The sequence below is a fragment of the Phalacrocorax aristotelis genome, chromosome 2 (genome assembly GCF_949628215.1).
Source record: "Phalacrocorax aristotelis chromosome 2, bGulAri2.1, whole genome shotgun sequence".
Classification (NCBI taxonomy): domain Eukaryota; kingdom Metazoa; phylum Chordata; class Aves; order Suliformes; family Phalacrocoracidae; genus Phalacrocorax; species Phalacrocorax aristotelis.
This window is the reverse complement of record NC_134277.1, coordinates 25,907,637-25,930,845: the sequence shown is the minus strand read 5'-3', so window position 1 is coordinate 25,930,845 and position 23,209 is coordinate 25,907,637. Positions and strand designations below refer to the sequence as shown.

The window sequence follows — 23,209 nt, the reverse complement described above, 5'->3', positions numbered from 1 at the left end:
GCTTTTATGCATAGTCTTTTCTCCTTGTTCTTTCTATACGTAGGGCAGAGAGACACTGTCTGAAGATGTGGACAGGAGATTGCACAGACACTGCCTGAAATCTTCCGTGGGTTCCTGCTGCCATCAGGTCCCCGGTGTCCACAATTCAGGGCACCATGGTGGGTGGAACCACAGAGCCCCAAAATTATGCCCTACAGTCCAGTTCCCTTGTAGATTTTAAATAAACTGGTGACCATTTGTTGATGCTAATGAGTACCACAGTCACACAGAAGCTATAGGAATCTATTACGTTCTTTCTCAAAGTCAGCCCACCAACAGTAACCTACATATGTGTGCCTGTATGCAGGATGTGTTCGTCTGTTTGCCCATACACACACACACACACACACATCCTCTAACAACATCAGTGACTATTCCTCTTTTGATCAGTTAAAGCTCATTCAATCTGGTTTATGATTTTATTGATATCAATGCCTAAAGCTCCAATAAGCTTGAAAAATCAGAACTTCTGTGTTGTCTATCATCAATAATAACGACTCAGAAAAACTGTCACCTGTTGTCTTTATGTACAACTGGAGTATGAATTATGGAAACCTCCAGGGAGTAAATACCAAGTAGTTTGTGAACAAAAGGAGGCAAATCTATGATAGACAAATGTCAAGATTTTAAATCAAGTTGATTATTTAATGACCTGTTAGTCAGAAGCTGTTTGATTGATCTTCTTTAGCTTTACAAATATATTCTTTCTTGCAATAGGTCTTTTAAATACTAGACAACCATTCTATCTGAAATAGCTTAGGGATTGTAGATGCAGTTTTGAAAAAAAAGGTATAGGCTAGAAAATCTCCTGAGTCCTCTCTGTTGCTGTTTATGTGTCTTTTGGGGCAGATCAGAATACTACACTGACATTAAACAAAGTGTAAATTACTGTTTTAGTGTCACCTTAACTAAGGACTGGCTGAACATTTTCTACAGTAGGGAAGGAACAATTCTGTATCTGTAGTTCTGCCATGTAACCCTGTGTTTAGCAGCTCTATTTTCTCTTGTACATTGATCTGCATATTTTTGATAATTTTACTGCATATACAATGTCAGTTCTGCAGGTAGCTCTCGTGCCAATCTCCTACTGTATTTCACACAGTGAGCTGAACCGGGATGTTACTCTTGGCATCAGGCTGTGGCACAAATTTTGGGATAAAGAAGCTCAAAGACCAGTCAGGCAGCCAAAATAGAGGCTGAAACAAACAAATGTAGCAGACCAGAGATGGTTTGCTGGCATATTATTTATTTTGTTAATCAATGCTGAGAGTAAAATCTTTTCCAAGAAGTTATTCAAGTCTGATATTATTTCTTTTTGAAGCTGTGGTTCATTAAAGCCTATTTTGTTATTAGCATTAAGGTTCCCCGCATATAAAGGCTCAGACTCCAGGCTCCAGGTCAGGCACAAGCAGTTTAATAAGATTCAGATGGTGTACAAGCTATCAGAGAGGTATAAAATTCTTCAGACTTGCAATAACAGCTCCTGTTCCTGGAAGACCATAATATCAGCAAACTCCAGTTCCACTTTCTGTTTACTGTAGATGGTTCTGATTCACAGCGAAATTGAAATTACACAGGAAATAAAAATATTCAAACTTAAAGGTGTGTGACAGAGAAGCTCTTTTACCCTTCCAAGACTATACTATAATTCTGGGGAATGAGGGCATCTTGCAGTGTTTAGCACTCTAAAAGTCTCACAGGAAGAAAAATATATGATAGGGAAAAAGGCAACATAAAAAGATACTAATCCTCACTCAAAAAATTGCAGTGTGCATAGTTTAAAGACACGATTGTAGAGACTTAAATTTCCTATTGTTTAAAACATCGCTTCTGGTGTTTAACGTGAGAAAGCATGGTGAACAAAGAGAAGAGTAGTATTGGATAGAAACATCTGCAAATGTATCTAGCTCATCAATAACTCCTTATTTAAGTTCTGATTGGAATTTTTTGCATAGAAATGAGGTTAAATCCCTAAGCAGTTGCTAATCCCCCACTTAGAGTTGTAAATTTCCATGCTGAGCAGTATTCATGTGGATGGAGAGAGCTAGTCTTTGCACATGTGTTTGCATGTATGTATGTATATATGTATATGACACACCTGTGTCTGGTTTGATTTAAGAATGCAGAATTTAAAGAAGAAAATGGCTGCATAGAAATATTCATATCCTTCTCTATTTTACTGTTCGCAGAAGATCTGATACTTTTGGCTAGAAGATCTGCCACGCTGACAATGAATTTACTGCCTGGAAATGAGCCAACTTCACCATCTACTTATCTCCTATTTAGCTTGCTAGTGCTATTGGCAAATTGCATCAACATACCACCATCCCTTTCATTCTGAGGGAAATGGAAAAACTTAAAAGATGTTCAATATTTTTTGTGTGAAATGTAGATACCAGTGAGGGTGATAAAAGCTTCAGCAACAAGGAAAAAAGAACGAAAGCTGGCAGAAATTGTGTGTTCTTTCATGCTCTTTCAACTGTGTTTTTGGACCAGTGTGATTACAAGGGAATTATATTCTGATGCATATACATATATATGCATGTGCTGGGACATCCAGACCGGCCACCCTTTAACAAAGAACACTGTCCCTGGATGTGGTAAACGACCCATGTTCTCATTTTGGAGCTGTTCTCAAACTCACTAATTAATTCTACAACTCATAATCGTAATTACCATTATAATCTTTTTTTTTAATAATGAGTTTAAATTCCACAGAAACCTGGCTTCATTTCCACCCTCTGTCTCCATACAGAAAAGCTGTTGAATAAGCACAATCTATTTCTTATCTTTCAGGAACTCAGGCTGGTTCACAGTGTAAGCAGCTAAGCTGAAAGATTTAATTCATCTTGTTCATTAAAATTCAAATAATTATAAAGTCAGAGATGTTAACTTTTCGGTTATTACAATACAGCTGGCAAACAGAGACTGTTGCACCGACTGGGAGACTTAAAACCTCATCTTTGGTGGCCAGGTAATTTTATTTAACAGTTTCACAGGAATTTAAATAAATATTTCTGAGAAATCTGCTTTATAATATTGTTGTTATAAGTAATTGATTTAAATGTTCTTTTCACAATCTCATGATATTTCACATGACATACATGTAGGGATTATTTCAAGTGCCTGTGTGTGTGTTTCTTACTGTCCTTAAGTACTAGATACAGTTCAGTGTAGATAGGAATAGCCCATGACCCCTTTATGTCCTGATTCTGCAATTTTAATGGGCAATTCCACTTACTTATACAAGGTAGGTGGGAGTGTTTGAAACATTTGTGCTCAGGAGACAGGGTAGAGCTGGATTTATAACCTTTGCCGAGGCATTTTTGATTCCTTTTTCTAACTTTTTGCTCACCGAAATCCCCCCTTGAATAATTTTTCTTCACTAGCTGCATTTGCCTTCTCAGCTCAAAACTTAGGATGCTTCCAAGAATAACCACCAAGAAAGTAAAGTGTAGAGTTAGCTACAAAGCTTTGGCCTTGCCACACTTAAAGACGAAATATTTCCACCAAGGCATTTACTCTAGGGTATATTTTCACCTGCTCGTGCTACCCGTAAGAAATGTTCTGAATGGATATGGATTTACCATTTGTAAAATGAATGTCTGTCCTTTAGGAAATTCCCATTAAATTCAGCAGCACTGGTGTTCATTTACTGCTTAATTACACATTTTCCTCAGTTATATGCCAGAAAATGGACTTAGCTCCTACAAGACTGAAGAACGGTGGGAATGAGTGAGACAAAAGGAAGATATTTATAGCACAGCCAGCCTGGCCCCATTTATCAGCCAGATTTCAATTTTCAGCCTACTTTGAAAGAAAGAAACTAAAAATTTGACTGACCACCATGTCACCGTTAAGCCATACAGATGTGTCTCATTGCAGCCCAGCATGTTTGTGGATGCAGTCGTTTGGATAAGGAAGCTGGACAAAGGAGTGGAGGTTATCTGGCAATCTGATGGTTTTTTGTGTCATCAGAGATATTAGTAATGCTTCTAGGGCAAAGGGGTATTCTCTGAATCCAGCCTCAAGAGATGTGAAAAACTGCTGTGTTATTTGACAGCCAAAGGTACCTATTCTCAATGCAAGGGGTAGCTCCTAGAAATGTGTCCAAGGACAGGAAGAGAAGAATTTGTGGGCAATAAAATAGGAGATTTCTAGTGCCATCTTCACACCCCTCTAAATGAACAACTCTCTCCAGCCTTTTATATTAAGTGATTAGAAAGAGTTAAATGAGCATGATTACCATGGAAATTTCTTAGGCATTAATGTTTTCTACTTCTTCTCTATTGAATGCCCTTGTGATAGAAGAGAAAGTACAAACATCAAAAGTACCTTTTAACTTCACAATTCTTTCTAAATTTCTTTAAACTTATAGGCTATACTGCTGGCTTTCAAACTTCAAAGCATGCAGGAAGATCAGGGTCACACAGAAAATTATTTCTTACAGTTTAATAAAATATGCATGTGAATTGTATGACCTGCCGGAGAAATTATTTATGTGTTAATGTAATGTTGTAACATTAATTACACACTTTAATTTCTTCCTTAGTAGCTTCTTTACCAGTAAGAATGATACCAGTTCTAAACTGGGTTTGAAACATATGTTGTGTCACCAAAGCTTAAATAATTTCCAGACTCTGATTTGCTTTTTCACTTGAACAAGATAACAATCTTTTTTTTTTATTATTTCTTTAGTATTTGGGAAAACGGAAGCAACTGAGATCTTATACCTTTAACTCACAGGTTTCATGATGGATCATTTTCAGCCTTGCACTTCCACAGTGTTATAGTCTGTGCATACTGTATTTATTAATAGTTGCAGAAATGCCTATTGCATGTTTTTTGTGAGTGAATCACACAGCTTTTATTTATGGCCACTATTGTAAAGTTCTGAATCCCATAGGACTGGTTCCTTTGGATTTCTTTCCTTAGGGGATTTCCTACTTATTTTTCTATGGTATACATGTGATTAAAATCACGTACATGCTAGCGCAAGGATGTGTACTGAGTCTTCTGACTTACTATTCATATGAAGTTCTTGATAGATACAGAAAAGTTCTATGTCACTTATTTCAACAGTGTCCTGTAGCAGCTTTATAGTTCAATTCTAAATTGTCTGGAGGCAGTGAGAATAAAAGAAAATAGGTTCCTCTCTCCACTACTGTACAAATTTTCTGTACGATATTTGCAAACCACCTACTTGTGTTTTAGTCTTCTCAAATATAAATCTGAGGCCTAACTTCATTAAAGTGGTTTGAAATCATTCAAGGGAAAATGCTATAGACGTGCAAAATATTTTTACAAAAATTATTTGCTTTCATCTCTGTTCATTGTTTTACCTTTTAACATTTCCTTGGTTACTTTTTTGTTCTTGTACTATGGCCCAAGGTAAATTAAGAAGAGTAAATAAGAGAGCCAATTTGGCATTGCTGGTATCATTCTTTATGTTATATATGTCTGTCTTACTTTTCTTATATAAATACTGCTTGTCTCTTTAATCTTCTGAAGTGTCTACCTGTCTAGTATTTCAAAGACTTTTAGTGACAACAATGTTGGGGTTATAATTTTGTATAAAATTATTTTTGTGTGTGTGTCAATGTCAAATGGTTCACTGCTGTACTTCTTTTACTGTCACAGAATAACCTAAAATCATAGATCACTAATGGCTAATATGTTTTCTCTAGCTAACATGTTGCCTTTCTTGTATTTTATCCTAGCATCAATGCTATCTCATGGAAAAAGTTTTCCAAGTGCTCTACATTCAGCCAGTCTTGATGCCACTCAATGATCTCACAATGCCATCTGAGGCTTTTTTGTCACAAACATGGAGAACTTGGAGGCCAAATTGATTTCACAAGCCTCCTAATAAACATATGGCACTTATACATAAGTAGTTTTGGGGTGTGCTGGATTTCATTCATAATCCTCTACATTCAAAATTATTTAGTATCTATTGCTAGACTTTAGAGTCATACAGATCTTTGCAGTTGTTAGGGTTGAGACATGGGTCAGGACCTTATGGCCATCACCAAGTATAAGTCACCACCTACATAAGAAAGGTAGCTTTGTTGTGTATAACATCCTTTTTGGAAAATGAATTGAGAAAGCACAATGTGTTTATCCAAATAGTGCAAAATACCAATGCCAGAAGTTCAGCCAGTACAAAGTACATTGAGACTATTACAAAAGTCACGGAGCAGTCATAAGTAGAGGTGAACAACACATTTTATGGAAAATACCATTTAACTTGAGCTTTTCCCTGAAATGCAAATGAGCCAAATATGAAACTTTTTTGAGGTTAGGAACAGTGTTTAATTTTACATTTTCTCACATGTTGGCACTTCTTGGACTCTGTGGGAGCAAACGTGGGATTACCAAAATACCACAGGTATTTTTTGGGTACTGCTGGTCTAAAGGATGTCAGGAAATACTGGAAACCATAGAAAGACCTTTTTTCTTGACATTTCCTACCATTAGCATTCTGGGATGCCTTAGGTAAATTTCCAGAGTCTTTGGTTGGATGTCAAGGTTTTGCCTTTCTCCTTTAAAATGTACTGAATGGCCAAACTTTTTTGCAGTTCACTTGCAGCAGCTAAAATGTTTCCATTCATTATCAATGATACTATCACATCTTTGTTCCTCACTTATTCATGTCTTGTTTGTAGATATAGATTCAGATTATTTATATTGCAATCTATTGAGTAAGTGGTTGAATGTTTTCTTCTGACTAAAAATTTTTGATCATTTGTGTTTAGGATTAACACAGTGGAGCCCTGAGGTCTAAACCTAAAGAATCTAATTATGAACCCAGGAGATGAATGTCAGGGATTGAAAGAAGATGCGGGATCCTGGCTGTTTGTTTATTTTAACTTATACGTTTGTCTAGCTAAAAAATTGCTCATTCTAGAAAGACCTAACTCCCTCCAGGAGTCTGCAACACACAATTAGACAGCTCCCCTTCTCTCCCTCCTCTATGTTTTCTGTCTCTGCCATGGTCCCCTCCTCACAGTTCCCTTCCTACCCCAGAACTGCATGTTGACCTTGAATCTTCACAGCTTTTCTGTAAAGTGGTTGTCTGCCTCTGCCTTATGCCAATCTGACTGTTCTCAAAGGTTCATTTGTTAGCTCAGCTCACACTGACATCATGTCTGTGGTACAGATTTCCCCAAAACGAGTGAATTCTGCTCTTCTCACAGGTCAGTGTTCTCCCTTTGCCTTCCTGTCCTGGTATAGCTTTGCTGAGAGTAGCTAAACTGGAAGAGGATTGCTAAGTGTGGCCTGGTGCTGGGGTGGACATGGTGGAAGACATGAGGAACAGCAACCCCTGGGAGGTGTGCCACATCCACAGAGCCCATGAGCATCACCCAAACCCTGGCTGAAGTTTCATCCCTTTTTGGGTTCCTCTACAGAACATGTTCCTTGGTTCATGTCCCAGATAATCCCCTTCAGCAAACACTCGTTTGGGTATATTATCACACCAGGGCAGCCTCAAGCTTTCTCCCGGTTAACTCATAATTCTGCTCATCAGCCCCTCTGCTATTCAAGCTGTCTCAAGGCTTCAAAATTTTGTGGTATTTGTTTGTTTAAGATAGCACTGATATGTGCTATCTCAAACATGTGTTTAAGATATGTTTAAGATATGTGTGATACACATGCTATAAGCTTGCTCTAAATTTTCAGGTGTGTTATAGTTATACATCCATGATCCAGCCCACAGCATGTTAAACCCATCCAAATGGCCAGATAGACGTTAACAACAAATTTGTACTTAGATGGCCTCAGCAGTGGTGTATTTCCTGCATATCTACTCTGTTTTCCACTGGGTATTAAAACAAGATCAGTACTGCTATTATGCTCCATCATCTTTCCTGATCAAATCAGTCCATTAACTGAGAGGACTGTCTGGCTATATTTACATACAACACGTTTCTTTCCTATTCCTCATTATACATATGTAATTATTTTTACATTGCATTCCCAAAGGTGAATGACAGCATACAGATACCAGAGATGCTATTCTGCCTCCAGCAAATGCTCTGAGAAGTGTATGGTATTAGTAAGGACCCTGTTTCCTTGGTTACATTTAGCAAATTTGCATGCCAGCACGGTGCTATTCATCATCAGAGACATCGTAGACCTGTCCATGGAGAGAGGGTTTTGGAACTGAATAACCTTTGCATTCTTAGCTTCTGCTTTGAATATATGGATGAGGGGAAAATAGTCGTCAAGATATGTGTAGTGAGAGATAGGCAGGCTGAGAAGCTCAGTCCTAGAAGCTTTTGGGAATGAAATCCAGTCCTTTACAAGACTAGGCAAAGTATCTGTTGTTGCAGTAGCAGTTTATATGTTTGGCTCTAGTACTGCTTAAGAATGACCACAAGATAATTAAATGATCTTGCTCAGGACTTGTGTCCTGGCCACTGTCTCTGGTTACGCACTGTCATGGGGAGGGGCAGGACTGTGCTGTTACAGGCTCACCCAGCTTTCCCTGGAACATGAGGTATAAGGGAGATTTTTTTCCTAGGTGTGTAAAACCAATGGATCAAGAGCAAGCTACCCTGGCCACAGAGGCCAAACTAGTGAAGGCAGATCAATAGAGACTGTCCTGGAAACTAAAGCTCCCCCCCTCAGATAGCCTATGGTAGAAATACCGCCTGCCTTCTTGAAGGCATGCGTGCCTTGGCTGGAAGGGATCAGCCTTGTCCTAGCAGGCACAGCTTCTCCCATATCCCCCCAGACACAGTGGATAGGTGATGTCTCATTCCTGCAGCAATCACTGGAAATGGGAATCTCCCCTGAATGACCTAACTGTGCCACTGTATACAAATTCAACTACAGGTCCAGTCCTAGCTGACAGTTTCAGTGAACAATCCAAAGCCAAGGTAAAGCATTCATTGAATTGATCTTTTCAGAACTTTTTTGTTAAAAGTTTATTGTGTCCATTTAGTGACAGACAGCCAATGAGCCTGCCAATCACTGAATAAAGCTCTGTTACATTTCAGACTGGGCAAAGACAAAAAGGGTACTGCAGTGCCCCGGAAATGGATGAGGATTCAGGGTTCTCGGTTCCTCTGCCATCATCAGCCGCACACGTGCGGGTAACTCTACCTTGTGTTCAATTTCTCCTTTCCGTAAATGTCTCTGCTTTGTAAAGTGCTTTGAAATCTATAGAGAAAAAGTGCTGCATGGTAAGCAAAATACGTAGCTGCATTTCCAAACCAGAAAAAATGTAAGTGCAGTTTCCAGTAACACGTTAGGAATTAACAGTAAGCCATTGATCCAGACAGGCAGGCAATTGAAGACAACATAAGCTGTGAGTTTATGAAATTGCTGTACCAGCTATTTTCCAAGTTCTCCAGAACCTGAGTTCACTGAATTCCCACCAGTGTGATAATGTAGATGGAACTACGTGCAGGGCCCCTCTCCATGTCCAGATCTCATGGAGGTGCACTGAAATCCCCAGCATTCACTATTGCATCTCCCCAGACAGCAGCTGGAAGTGTGTTGAGTTAAACGACTCTGTGAAGTGCTTTAACGGAATGAAATCTATTGCCTTAACTGTACCTTCATGGTGCTAAGAGGAAGATGGGATGAGCTGAAGGTCTATATAGGCCCAGCTGGAAAAATTCCTTCTTGACCCCCAAAGCAACATCCTTGACTCAGAGCTATCTGTGAAAGAGGAAAGAGGTAACTCCCAGATGCTCCAATGCAAATGCTTAAATTACCAAAGGGAGAATAAAAGCCAGCCAACTCCCCTCTAGTTCACACTGGCTAATAGGAAGTACAAATTTTTACCCACCTGCTTTGTAAAGGGACCCTTAGTCTCCACCTAACTCAGCCTGCATAAATCTTGGCAGTTAATGAAATGGGGAGAGAGGTTTTGAGATCAAGTCCTTCAGAATAATGGTTAATGGTTTAATTCTAGGAAGAGTGAATACGTTTTTCTGTTTTACAAAGGAGATTCTTATCAGTGTAGAAATTAATTACCTTACTTAAAGTTTTGATTTTTTTTCTCATATTGCCAATTAAGACGTGGGGAGATTTATTGTCAATGCATAAAGTGCCAGTGTTGTTTGGCCAGGGTTTCCTTTTTTTGAGATGCCCTTCAAACTGTCACTAAGGACATCAAAAACTAGGCTGATGTGTCCAATTTAAATTGCAAAGAAACTAATTTTAAGGTACAGAAACATTTTTCAATCCTGCCATTTGGCTGATCTATGGAGTTGCTTTGGCAGGTGGCTTGAATGAGTGCTGTTTCAAGCAGCACTAGCTGTGGGCATCAGGGCATCCAGCTGTGAAAACAGATCTGCATGGCATGGTAACGATAACTGGTACTCAGGGAAGTCTCCTTATCCTGAAGAACCCCAAAGTGATTTATGGCTGGAGACCACAGCCAGGTGTAATGGAACCAAGATACTGATACCATTTCTGTCTCTGCTGGGGGCTCATCCGTCAGACCCAGATTATTCTTTTTGGCTCTGCCTCTCATTGGGTGCTAGACATCTGGCTTCCCAAGCAGTACTTTCTTCCGTATTACATGTCTTTTATTTCCTAGATTAGTCAGACCAGGAGCCAAGATCCTAAATCCCAGCTCTGTACAAATTTGCAGGGGTTGGAGCCAGCCTGAGAGCTAAGCCTTAACTGCTTGCGGTAATCACCAGCCTGAAATCATAAGGGAGGCCTTCAGACTCTGGTGAGACAGACTTCAAAATCAATTCTAAAAAAAATGTGATCTTTTTATTTGCTGCTTATATTTTGTTCCTGGTTTCAAGATCTTCTTTGTGAACTTGGAAGCTTTTTTCATTATAAATGAAAGTGGAAATTGTCATGTAATCTCCAGATGCCAGAAGAGAATGTCATGTCCGCTACAGGGAGATTCTTGATAAAATCATGAGAGTGGGCAGCTGGATACATAGACCTATGAAATTATTTTAATAATACCAGAGTTTAAAGGCTCCTGCTAAAGACCCCCTGTGTTAGGCCCTGTAATCCCTAAAGAATTTACAGGCAAATATATTCTGCTTTAGAGTGTCTCTGTTCTTTCCATGTTTGATAACAAAAATTATCACTTTTGCATAGATGTAAATTTCATGCCAAGGAAACAAAATAAGCTTGGCCTTGTTTCTTGGGGGTGAGCGATGCTAGTGGGTCTTGCTCTTTTAAAAGATCACACCAGAGTTGAAAAGCGCTCCCCTGTTTTACCTGGGGGCGAGGGCTGGGGCTGCAGGCTGTGAATTCAAACCCTGTGCTTCCTGGGCCAAAGCAAGAAAAGGAAAAGGAAAACTTAATGGATTGCAGGAAATGCCCTGAAATCATACTTCTTTTTGTTGTTGGGTTTGTTGTTCAAAATTCTACATCAATGCATACATTAATGTTCTCAGCATCTGGGCTAAAGACCTGTCGAAAGCCCTTGGCTTAATCCAAATATAAAGAATTAAATACAGAAAGCATAATTCCACACCTTTTAACTTTTTTGTTTCTGGTCAAACATGAATCTTTAGTTCCTGGCTGATAGCCTTAGTGGGAAGCCATCTGCTCAACTGTGTACAGGCTTCTTGAGGCTGCACAGGTGCTTGTATGTTATACATTATACTAGTGCTCTGCATTCTCTTGCCTCCATATGTGACTCCTTGGTGTCATGTGTTTATTGATGGAATTGGTCCCCTCAGAGTTGCATGGAAGAGAAAGAGAGAAGGAGAGAAAAGAAAGGTATATGTAAAGATGGGAAAGGGGGGTAAAGACGTGTGGAGTTTTAATACAATACCTCATGTGCTTCAAGAATCTGATCTATATTTGGTATGAACTGCATTTGGCAATGAATGTTATTGACAGCCAACGGGAGGTATTGACACTAAAAAAATTATATGTTTGAATGAGAAGCTCTGGAGGCAGAAATCAAAGTATTGAGGAGTCTGAGTCCATGAACAAGGCCAGAACACAAAATTCAATTCAAGGAAATTCAGTTTAATCTATAAAGCAACCTGGGTCTAATAATTTTGCCTATATGGGCAATCTTAAGAGCTAGACTAGGTTAAAGATAATGATTGTGGAAGTCAGTTTTTCACCCTGATCTTTTCAACTGCAAGGCAGTAGGAACTTAACAGTGAAAATCTTATGGAACACATTAACGATATTTCTTTCCCACTTGCCTACGACTGCTTGGGTGCACAGGAGCGCAGCTTTGGGATGCTGCGGGGCGACAGAGTACACAGTGGGCATGCCTGTAGAGTTTCAATTCCCCTTTAATAAATACATTCTCATGTACCACTTAATATCCTTTTAAAAATCATAACAGGCAATATAGGTACGCTGGGATAAATTTAGTTTGCATAAACAAAGTACGCCCAGGTTAGCTTTTACCCTTTCTCCCATAGAGGCAGCAGAGCGCTACTTTTCTTTTTATCCCTGCAAGTCATCCGACTCCGGAATATACAGAGCTTAAAACAAATGTAATGACTGAAATTCCTCTATATGCATATATCAGTATTTCCTAAATTAAGCTGACTTCTCTGAGTCACAGGACATCAGAAACTGAGTGTACAATGGGGAAGTAACGCTCTGTGCCGTCCTTACATTTTTTTATTAAGCATCTGCTTTGTGCTACAATCACAGAGGATAATGAGCTACTGGACCTTTGATTTGACCTAGTATGGCTACTCCTCAGTTACATTAAGATACATATAAAACACCTAAAGAAAAGACCCTATACCAAAATAGGGAATCATAGTGTACAGCTCATGCAGTACACACATAAAACAGACTTGTAACTGAGGAGCCTGTGCCAGCAGTGGTTAAGCAGAAAGTGTGCATGTGTGCATGCGTGTGTATCTGTGAGTGTGTATCTGTTTTCAAGAGAGTGGTAGGTAAGTAATTAAAGCAAAATTTATTTCAGAGCCTGATAGAATCCAGTTCTTCACATAGGCCTGAACCTTAAATTCATCAAATAAAAAACTACTACTTTGAGATATCAAGAAGCCAAGTACTATGATAAATCTCCAATGGCTTCATTTTTGCTTCAGTTTACTGAGGACAGACTATAGCCCAGCACACTGAAATGTAACTTATTGGAGGAATCCTGGTAAATAGGTGCTCTGAGATGAGGGCAGGGCTTTCTGCCATTACTGACCATCTTGATTTAAACTTTGGATTAAGTAGAAAAAGATGGAGAAAAGTTCCTTCTTGTGTGCAGGGAAGGAAAAAAAAGTAGACTCTTAATTGCATGCAATCCAGCTGGAATGATATATATCCACTACAAGTTTCTTTTTCTGGGTAGGAGTCTGAGCACTTAAACCAGGAACACACATTTTTCTGTTTAAATTCTCAAAATTCAACACCTCTATTTTACTCCCAGAGACACAAGTATTTATGTTTCCCATTAAAAAAATAAGCTGCTCGGGCTCCCATACATTCAAGACAATGCTTTTTCCTTCGTTTCCATTAACTAAGTTGATGTGACAGACTTCTGTTCTCTGCCCCTGTGTTTGCCAGCTTTCAGGCAGGCAGTGTCTCAGCTTCCAAAGGCAAAAGCGAATCCTGTTTCTAATCAGTTCTCTGAGATAACCCATTTGTTTGCTTGGTTTCTGATTAGGCTGAGGTGCTCAGCTAAGCTCATCTGACTCACTTTGTTGGATGAGATTTTGCAAGGTGCTTATGTTTCTACAATATTTCAATAAAATCTATGGGAAACAAGAAGAGGTCAAGTTTGGGCACGATGTTGACAAGAAGAAATGTCCTGAATTAACATGGCAGGTGTAAAATTCAAGACTCTTTGGAGGGAATATGAAGTTAATGCAATTAAAACATAACAAATATTTAGTTGTTTTGTGGTTTTTTTTTTACTTTTTCTGATAGATTCACTGCATTTTTGGGGATTTTTTTGGGGGGGGATATTTTCTTCATGTATGATCAACAGAATTTGAGGGAGAGCGAAGAAATATTTATATTATCATGCCAAATAACCTGAAAATTTCCAAATTCAATGACAGGGAAAGTATTGTAATAGAAACTACTAACAATGAAAGATCTGTCTAACAATATTGTAGAACAATCTAAAGTTGGTTCTAAAAATAGAAAGGAAAATATTGGGGTTTTGCCTCAAGATAAATATTTCTGCTTTACACATGCTATAAAAATGTATCCCCTTCTGGACAAATTAACCAGTTCTAAAAAACTGGCTTTTTTTGCACTCCCTAAATCTTTCTTTTTTTAATGACCTCTGTGCCACAATTTTTGCCTCCAAGCAGTAATTAACCACTCTACAAGTCACCACAAGTAAGCCAGAAATGAATTACACTTTAAAAAAAAATCTGTAACATTAATATAGTTTAAACCAAAGTAATCAAACTTGTACTGCTACCCTCATGTGTTTTTCAAGTACAAATGTTATGAAAATTTCAATAGCTTTCTGTGTCCTGCATAACAATTATGGCTGAAAAGACTGTAAAGCCTGAGCCGCCAAAGGAAGTCTGAAATGAGCAGAACTGTCCTTGAACACACATTAAAGTAGTTTACATTTATTATCCAGGCAAAGCGATACTTGCTTTATGTAACTTTTTTCCAGTGTCTTGCATAAAATGATGGGAAAATATGCAAATAAGATTAAGCATCTTGCATGGCATTTGATCATATCTTGCAACATCTTAGGGGTGGAGACAATATGAGGAATGCCGTCATACAATTTTCCCTCAGCTTTTTAGTTAACCAGCAGAATGTCTACATATGGAGCTTGATTCTTTCACTTAGGCTGGTACCAGTTGGGAGTAAATCTATTCAAGTTAACAAAGCCTCCCTCAGGCACACAACGCTTAGAGAATTGAAGGCTACACATCCTATCAGTTTACAGCTACAAATCTTTCAGTAAGTTTGTAGTAAATCTCCTTCTGAGATATGACTTGCTTTGTTTAAGGAATACATAACAATATCTTTACTATGTTTGCTTTACGTCATCTTATATAGAAGCAGTTTTTATCGGGAGCGTTGCTATGACATCACCATTTCCAGATTGGATTTCTACGGTCAATATGCCCAAATTAGAATAAAGCGCACAACTTTACCATTTTTCATCAGTTTTCTGACCACTTTCCACCAAAGTATGACATATCTCATTATTTAAATCTCTGCTAAGTTTGCTGGAGTAAGATTCATTTGATATGAGTGCTGATATACAACTGTCCCCTTTTTACACCAGGGAAAAATAGATTTTTATGTAGGAATTGTGGAGCAGTGTGATTAAAATGTTTTCTATACTTCTAAGTATATATTTTGGAGTCTGAGAATAAAGACTATTTTTAAATTTGTTATGCCCAAATCTGTTAAACCAGTAGAAAATAGATTAGCAAGAATAACCCTTTTAATCTACTGGAAATTAAGTATGTAATCAATAGTAGAAAGAGAACACAAAACCTGAGATACACAAATGACAAACTGACTTTTAAGATCAGATAAATGAAATAAAAATTATTTTTATGGGCATCAAAACTTAACATTACAGTCAACTTTTTGACTATATTAGGTTCACCTAGGCTGGAAATATTTCTGGATGAAATCTTGAGGACATTTCCACCTGCTGTCTACCTTGATATTTGGAGTAACTATATGCACCATAACAAAATTAGCTAGATTTACATCAAAATAACTAAAATCAGACTTCTGACTGCTTAGTCAATCTAAATTGAAATGGGGCACAGAGAAGCATTTGACTATGACATTCAGAGTGATCCAATATCAGCATTGTGTTCTGCATGCATGTGTATGTACTACCTTGTATGTGTCCCCAGTGTAGGCATACATTTATTTCTTCCATATTAAACCATTTTCTCTATATACATATCAGAAACCTTGGAAAGGGAAAAAAAAAGAGGTTATGAGTTATTACAAAAGGTTCTTCAGCCAGGAGAAGACCATATTGCATTCAGTTAGTGTGAAATGACTGTATGGCAATCTGGAAGCCTCAGGCATTTTCCAAGACTTGCACCAAAATACCAATCCTATGCTACTTCTTTTGTCATCCTGTTCTAATTTTGGTTGTTCTTTGATGACACAAAAATAGGGGTCTCAGGCATTATGTCTGAGGGTGTAAAAAGGAACAAGGGTATTATATTGGCTATTCTGTGTTACAGAAACTGTGCAATGTTTAAAAAGGATCAGGTGGGAGATAAAGAAGAGGACTAAAATGTCCAGTGGGATGCTTTCTTCTGTCTCCCTTCACACAGCATTCTCTGCTTTCCCCTTTACTCCTTTTTTCCCCACACTTTTTTGTTTATTTCTTCCTGGATTTTCTTTTCCACCAGTGTCCTCTCTTCTGTCCTTCTGTCTCACCATTACAAGCCTGACATTGGACTTGTGGAGAAGACTGCCTCAGTGCACCAGCCTCCTCTCTCTAGCAGAGCTGGCAGTGGGGGGAAACCCAGTGCCAGGGGAGGCAGCAGCAGCAAATAAAGAAAGCACATCTATTTCATGACCTGAGCTAGCAATTCCTCTGAGAAAGAGTCAGAACCCATGGATGAGGACACAGAGATCTCAAGCTGTCATTGAACATCTCTGTACTCATTTCACCTGATGTGAAGGCTGGAGCAGGAGCCAGGCAGAAGCAAGAACAGGAGCTCACCTGATGAATCTGTCAGGGTGGTGAAGCTGTCTGCATTTCATCCAGAGTGAGTCTACTTAGGTTGAACCTTTTCAGAGTGGATTTTGGGGGCAATTTCTTCTTTTTTGTTGCCTGTGTTTGACATCTGCATAAAGCACCTCTGAAAAATGAGCTTATTTCCAGCAAAGCATTACTTCTATGCACAGCGAAGAGTTCCTACTTCTGGTTATGAGAAGCAGCCTTCTATCTTTTGCTGGGTGCCTCAGTGCATGTGCTGAAAACCCATGTTCCCAGTTCCTGCATATCTCTAAGCATTGCAGTTTTCCCTTTGTTCTTGGGCTCTGCCCGGGAAAGGTAAATCTTACTTGCTGGATTTCCGTCAGGCAGATGTGGTCCCCAGTTATTGGCTACTCATGTTATTCCCTCCAAAGTTTCCTTTATAACCTTATCTTTGGCATTGTCTCATTTCCTGCTTGTTTTCCACCAGGAGTTCCCTTTGATTTAGCAGGTGAACTTAGGGGCAGATCATGTTTAAAAATATATATGGGTGCCTTATTCCCCACCGAAGCCTCGGGAGGGCTATACAGGCACCTCCCTGTACTGCTCAGAGGGGTTTTTGAAACTAATTGCAGCTCCTCCTTGGCTAGCTTGGCTGCCCTCCTGCCTGCAGCTGTCTTCCAGCTCTGAAAGTCAAGGACAACCTGGAGAAAAACAAACAAAGGGAATGTTTTGTTGGTTTGTAGTTTAAAATAATTGCTTTGCTTAGACCTTGTAACAACCTCCATCATTAACTTTTGGGAGAAGGTTGTTTCCTTAAGTCCAAACACGTGTTCACACACTCTGGGAAATTTGTGACTTTACCCAGTGAGATGGCATGACCTTCCGCTGGGATGAATAATTTTTGAACAGAAATTCCAGTGGCACTTAGTAAGCTGTGCTGAGAAGGTCACATACATAGCGTTACTCAAGGTGATAACAGTATCTGTAACCTTATCATCACATTTTCATAAATATTTCAGCAATAATTTGTGGCATTTTGCACTCAGTTTTTCACATATGCAGAATCAAACATTGGTAGCAACAAAACAGTGAAGCAAAGGGCAGTGAAGCTGCCATTCCCCATTTGGTATATGCATGCCTTGATTTTATATTCCCTGTGTATCCCAAGAAATGGGCTGTTTTGGCTTGTATGTTAATGGCACTGTGAGGTAGGGCTGAAGTGGGCTCCCGTGGAGACAAAGATGTACCACATAGCCATGAGAAACTGGTTAAAAATACATTTCATAGCCACATCTCTTGTCCATTCTACAGCATAATTATGACCTGCTTACCTTAGAGCAGGATTGAGGAGAGAGCAGGCAAAAAAATTTTCAGAAAGGAGCTTTTCACTTTCTGCTGGAGAGAGGAGAAAGCAAGAGCAATACACCAAGAGCAAGATCATGCAAATGTACAAGAACAGTAGGTGAGAAAATGTTATGCTGCCTGAGGATATCTAGTCACCTTTGTGTTTAAGCTTTATTTTTAATTTGTCAACCAAGATGTTTAAGCTTTTCTGCCTTCTCCTACCAAGGAAGTTGCTTGCCTAAAAACAAACAAACAAACAAACAAACAAACAAACAAACAAACAAACAAACAAACAAACACACAAACACACAGACACACACCAGGATTTCTTCTCCACTGTAGTCATCCTCCTTTTTGTGTTCATCTTCACAGCAAATACTCATGAGTGTTAGTAGGCATTTAACCTGGCAGTAAATTTAACGTTTGCATGGCCCCAAGTTGAGCCCTACTACATGAAGCAGTATATCAAACACAATGAAGCTCCAGAGATCTCACAGTTTAACAGATAAGGAAAAAAAAGAAGTTGATGAGATACAAGTGAGCCAGGATAACAGTGCAGCAAGGATTTATGGTAGCATATGACCACTTTGTTGCTGCTGTTCTTCTCAGTACCTACCCGTAACTAGTTTCTACTTTATTGCTTACAGTATTGAAGTGATGACTTTTTGGAGAAGTTTGGTCAAGGATGACAAGGCTGTGCAAATCAGAAATACCTTTGCTCTGTACCTTAAAGCTGATATATGTAAATATCTATGCCAGTGAATTAAACATAGAAAAACACAGTAGAATATAATGTGTCTAATGCATCCAATTAAAACCAGTCAACAGAGCTCAGCTACCAGTAGATTACTTGTGAACAATCTGCAGAGAACTTGCATGAATTGCTCGTAGAACAGGTTTGGACAGAGAGAACACCTAATAAGACTTCAGGGAATAGTCAAAAAAATCCCCCAAACCTTAAGAGCACTGAATGCACAATTTACTAAAAAATGTTTGCGTTCCATCTTTAAATTTTGCACTGAAAAGAATTCCACAGTTGCAGTTTGGTAAGAACTGTGACTGATAGTGCATACTTCTTAGGTGACTGCTCAAGCACACATTTTGCTCCGTTAGGGGTTTTAATCTTGCTAGATTTCAATGGAGTAGCTGTTAAAGATCCTGCCTGCTTATTAGCAATAAAGGGATGGATTAAGTAAAAGTGTAATGTTGACAATATTTCATTTTTTATAGCAGAGAAATGAAATACAGGAAAGAAGGGGTGCAAGGGCTAGAATCATGATTGTGAGTCCCATAGACTCTGCTGAGGGTCATAGGTCTTGAATGACACTATAAAACTCTGTAAGAGGCACACTATTTCTTAGAGTTTTCCATATCTACAACCATGATAGCTGCTTTAATCTCTGATTAAGAAATGGGGTCTACAGAGCATCCTACTCCAGCAGTTGCAAAGTAGGCCCATCATACGATGACAGAAAAGCATCAGCAGCATTTGGGTCAACTTCACACTATGACTTATTAAGCCTTTTATAAAATAAAGCTCAAAGACCTTATTAATATCAACAAGGTGTGTTATAGTCACTCTTAATGGCAGGGATTAACCTTGTCATGGTTTGCTGCTTTCATTACAGTGCTAACAGCGAGCTAGGCTTATCATTCTCTTCACTATACTGTATCTTTACTGAGTGCAACGAATAGCTGATTTGGTCTTATTCACAGCAGTGAAATGGTATTTCAGGATTTCAACTTTCAGGATATTATGAATTTCTTCTGCAAAGCATGGATCTAAGCCTTGAGATACTGTGGCTAATCAATTCTATTAATTTCTTGTTGAAGCAGTGAAATAAATTTTCTGACCTTTTACATGTTTCTCCAGTTGTGAGCCAGCCAGGAGAACTGTGGGGACATAACAGACCTTCTGGTTAAAAAAAGAAAACAAAACTGGAATATTGAGCTGATATCGAGCTGTAAATTTAGGGGTAAATTCTAATCTCAGTTGGAGATTTATTTTAGTATCCCTGAAATCCCTATTACTGATATTCAGTATCCCTGTTAGTGGTCCGTGCTGTGTTAAAACTGGGAGGGGTTTGAACAAGACTGAAGAAGTGTTTTGGAAAAGGGCTGCTACTCCGGGGAAAACAAAGTAACCTCAACGGTTATCTACAGCTTTCAACCATTGAAGGAATGCTCCTCTTTATCCCAGCCATTAATCAGCCTGTCAGTATGGAGCTGGGCACGTAAAGCACACTATAACATTTTAAAGCGCAGAAAGTAAACTTAAACTACATCTTCCCAGAAAAATGAGCATGTTCCCTTAAATCTAAGAGATTAGAATATTTATGTATATTTTATCATTTTAGTCCTTTCACCTGTGAATCTTTCTTCATGCCCGGGGAACCTCTTAAGTCTGATTCTTGCTTCTATTAAACTAAATGGCAAATTTCCATGGGACAGGTGAAAAAACTCAAGACCTTAGAGACTCAAACAATACATTTCTTTTTAAAGAAGACTGAATAACTAGAGAGAAAAACCTGCCACAGCAGTGGATCTTAATGACTGTAATACACATTATGTTGGAAACTAGGACAATTAACGGTTTAACATAACGACAGAACATGCAGAACAATCTCAAGGATGGCTCAATAGATTCACTTCAAAGTCAGGCAGAATCCACATCTGGGAAGAGGTAATGCCTTTGTCGGCAGCTTCCCTGAAGTGAGTATTTAAACAGTGTTTTTCTTCCCTAACAGCTGGGGAAAAAACTCAAGGGACTTGCTGTGTTTGAACCAAATCTCAAGGTGATCTGTTTCAATGCAGCTAGTAAAGGCTGCTGTAAATACAAGAAAATCAATGTGTCTTTTTATAAAGGCTGCAGGAGAAGTAGAAGGGTATTCCTGCTGCAGGAGTGCCTCACTGGAGTCTGCCAGGATGCCCTGAAGTGCGGGAGACCTCCAAAAGTACATACAAAGTGACCCTCTGTCTCATGGGCTCACCTGCTTGATCACTCTTCTACCAGGCCTGGAGGATGGCATGGGTACTTCTGCATTTTGATTAACTCAACATAATTTATTTTACCTTCAAGTTTTATATCAATCTATGTCTGCCAGTCATTTATGAATTATTTGGGAACAATATTTCAAAAGGGATGCCTGAGTATCAAAGGCAGAGAGTTATGACACTATATGTCACATAAAGTCCTATCGTTGTGCACATGTGTGAGGTGTGTGTAGGTATGGATGACCAGCTGGGCATTCCCCCGGTTAATACTCTGAATAATGCATTGGTGCACACACATGTCACTACTGCACAAAAGAATGAGGAGGGCGTGCAACTGGACCTTCACAGGAGCTCCAGCCTGGTGTCTTCTGCTAGTTATGGTCTGAAAGCATTCCCATGGCTGGCTGGATGAATGGATGGCTCCATCCTGGACAGCAGAGGTGAAGGAACCATAGCCCAGTCACTGGAGTCTGTAGTGGTTACGCTGGCTTGTCAGGAGACTCAGTGGCACTGGGTCACCGTTTCTGAGCATGTCCTAAGAAACATTTAATTCCTCCAGTGAATTGATCTGATCCAAAGTTACCCACTACCTTTCAGTGCTTTGTTTTGGTAATCCTGAACACTGTTTATCTTTATAGGCTATAGTTTTGTGGGTTTTTTACTTTTGTTTTGTTTTGCTTTTTTTGCCTGCTACATTCCAATTTGAGCCACTTCAGTGGAATAAAGGGGTGAGACTTGGAACTGATTTCTCCAGCGGAGATAGAAAAACATCCAGGGAACATAGGGTGTCTCTTTCAGTTCTTGTGCTTTCGGCTCCAGCTATACCTTTCTAATACCCAAACTGTATGCTGGGACTAGTGCCAACAGTTGGAGTTGGCCCAAATACAAGGAAACTGCAGATGAACTGTTCCCTCAGCTCTATCATGCACAAGCTAAAGGTATCAGTGGACCTGGTCCTATTTTCTTATTTGTGGACATCCTTTTATGCAGATTCATCCTATTTGGGCACCAGAGACAGGAGGAAAGCCTAATGTGCCTTTGAAATACAACACACTGCACTTAAAGAGGGATCTGGAAGAATGACATATCTCTTGCAGAAATAAAGATATTTAAAATCAAGGTTAATACAGAGACAGTGAAAACTGGCATGATTTCCCTTTTGCTTATGTTTTGGCTTAGCTGTAATTTTGGGCCCATCTTGTTGAGGCAGAGCGGGATACCAGGGCAGGTAGCTGACAGTAAGCCACAACCATGGCAAGCCCCATGTCTCCACTGGAGAAAGGGCTGGGGTTACACGATCATTTACTTAAGACAATTCAAGTCACAGGTCTGAATAGTCCCTGAAGATTCAGATTTTGAGTTTGAACCTCTTTCCTCTCTGAAGACAAATTAGGAACTAAACTAAAAGTGAGTAATCAGAGATGTCCCCAGTGGAGCCAAGTTATTTTAATGTAGTCCAGAAGACTATGAAAAAATGAAAGTGTATATGAGCTGTGTGATGAGTATGTCAAGAGAAATTTTAGGAGAACCTTCCATTGTGCTGGGATGTAACCAACCCAAGTAAAGGAGACTAATGGAGCAGAGGCACTAGGAAACCTTGAGTGGTTGCAATATCTTTCTGCACTGGTTTTGCATTGGCTTTCCCAGGGAATTGCCCCTGTGGGGTACCTTTCTGCAGCATTTGCTTGAATAGGTTTCTACATATTTTCCTCTGAAGAATCTGAGGAAAGACCTATTGAAGGTAGTAGGAGAGCTGTAGCCTCAATGGTATTGTGCCAAGTGATGACCCTTGTGTCACTAGTAGGGAAAGCAGAGGCACTGCTGTACTGCCTTCTCATCAGTGCTGCTAACAAGCAGCCCTGAAAGCAGAGCCCAGGGTCTGTCTCAAGAAAACCAGAGCACCAAACTGTATAATCAGCTGGGACTAACAAGTATAAAAGGAAGCTTCTTTGCCTTTCTTTATAAATAGTGCACAGGTTTAAAAACTATCCCTCACTGCATGTCAGCACCAGGGCTAGCCTACCTGGAGGGCTGGAGGGAGAGGGACAGGCAAGACCCTTTCTTGGTAAGTAGATGAGTTGGGTTAGACAGTTGAAGGGTGAGGGATGGTGCAATCTTGTGTAGAGGGCCCAGAAGCTGGCTCCTCAGCATCTGCTCGCTGGGCGACCCAGGAGGCAGCTGGGCTGAGTCATCCTCATTTCCACCTGAAACACCCACTATCTGGCAGATCTGCATCTTTTAGGT

General features: G+C 39.4%; 1 long non-coding RNA gene across 7 annotated transcripts in view; it reads left to right on the top strand.

Moving 5' to 3' along the window:
* LOC142052552 (uncharacterized) overlaps nt 1-23,209 on the top strand; it is an 85,943-nt gene that overhangs the window by 22,576 nt on the left and 40,158 nt on the right. For 2 of the 7 annotated variants that reach the window (XR_012658881.1, XR_012658875.1), the window contains 3 exons: nt 44-7,373; nt 8,026-9,140; nt 10,652-10,735. This is a non-coding gene — a long non-coding RNA (uncharacterized LOC142052552). The remainder of the gene's footprint in view (nt 1-43; nt 7,374-8,025; nt 9,141-10,651; nt 10,736-23,209) is intronic. The other 5 variants (XR_012658879.1, XR_012658880.1, XR_012658876.1 and 2 more) reach the window with 5 other exon arrangements.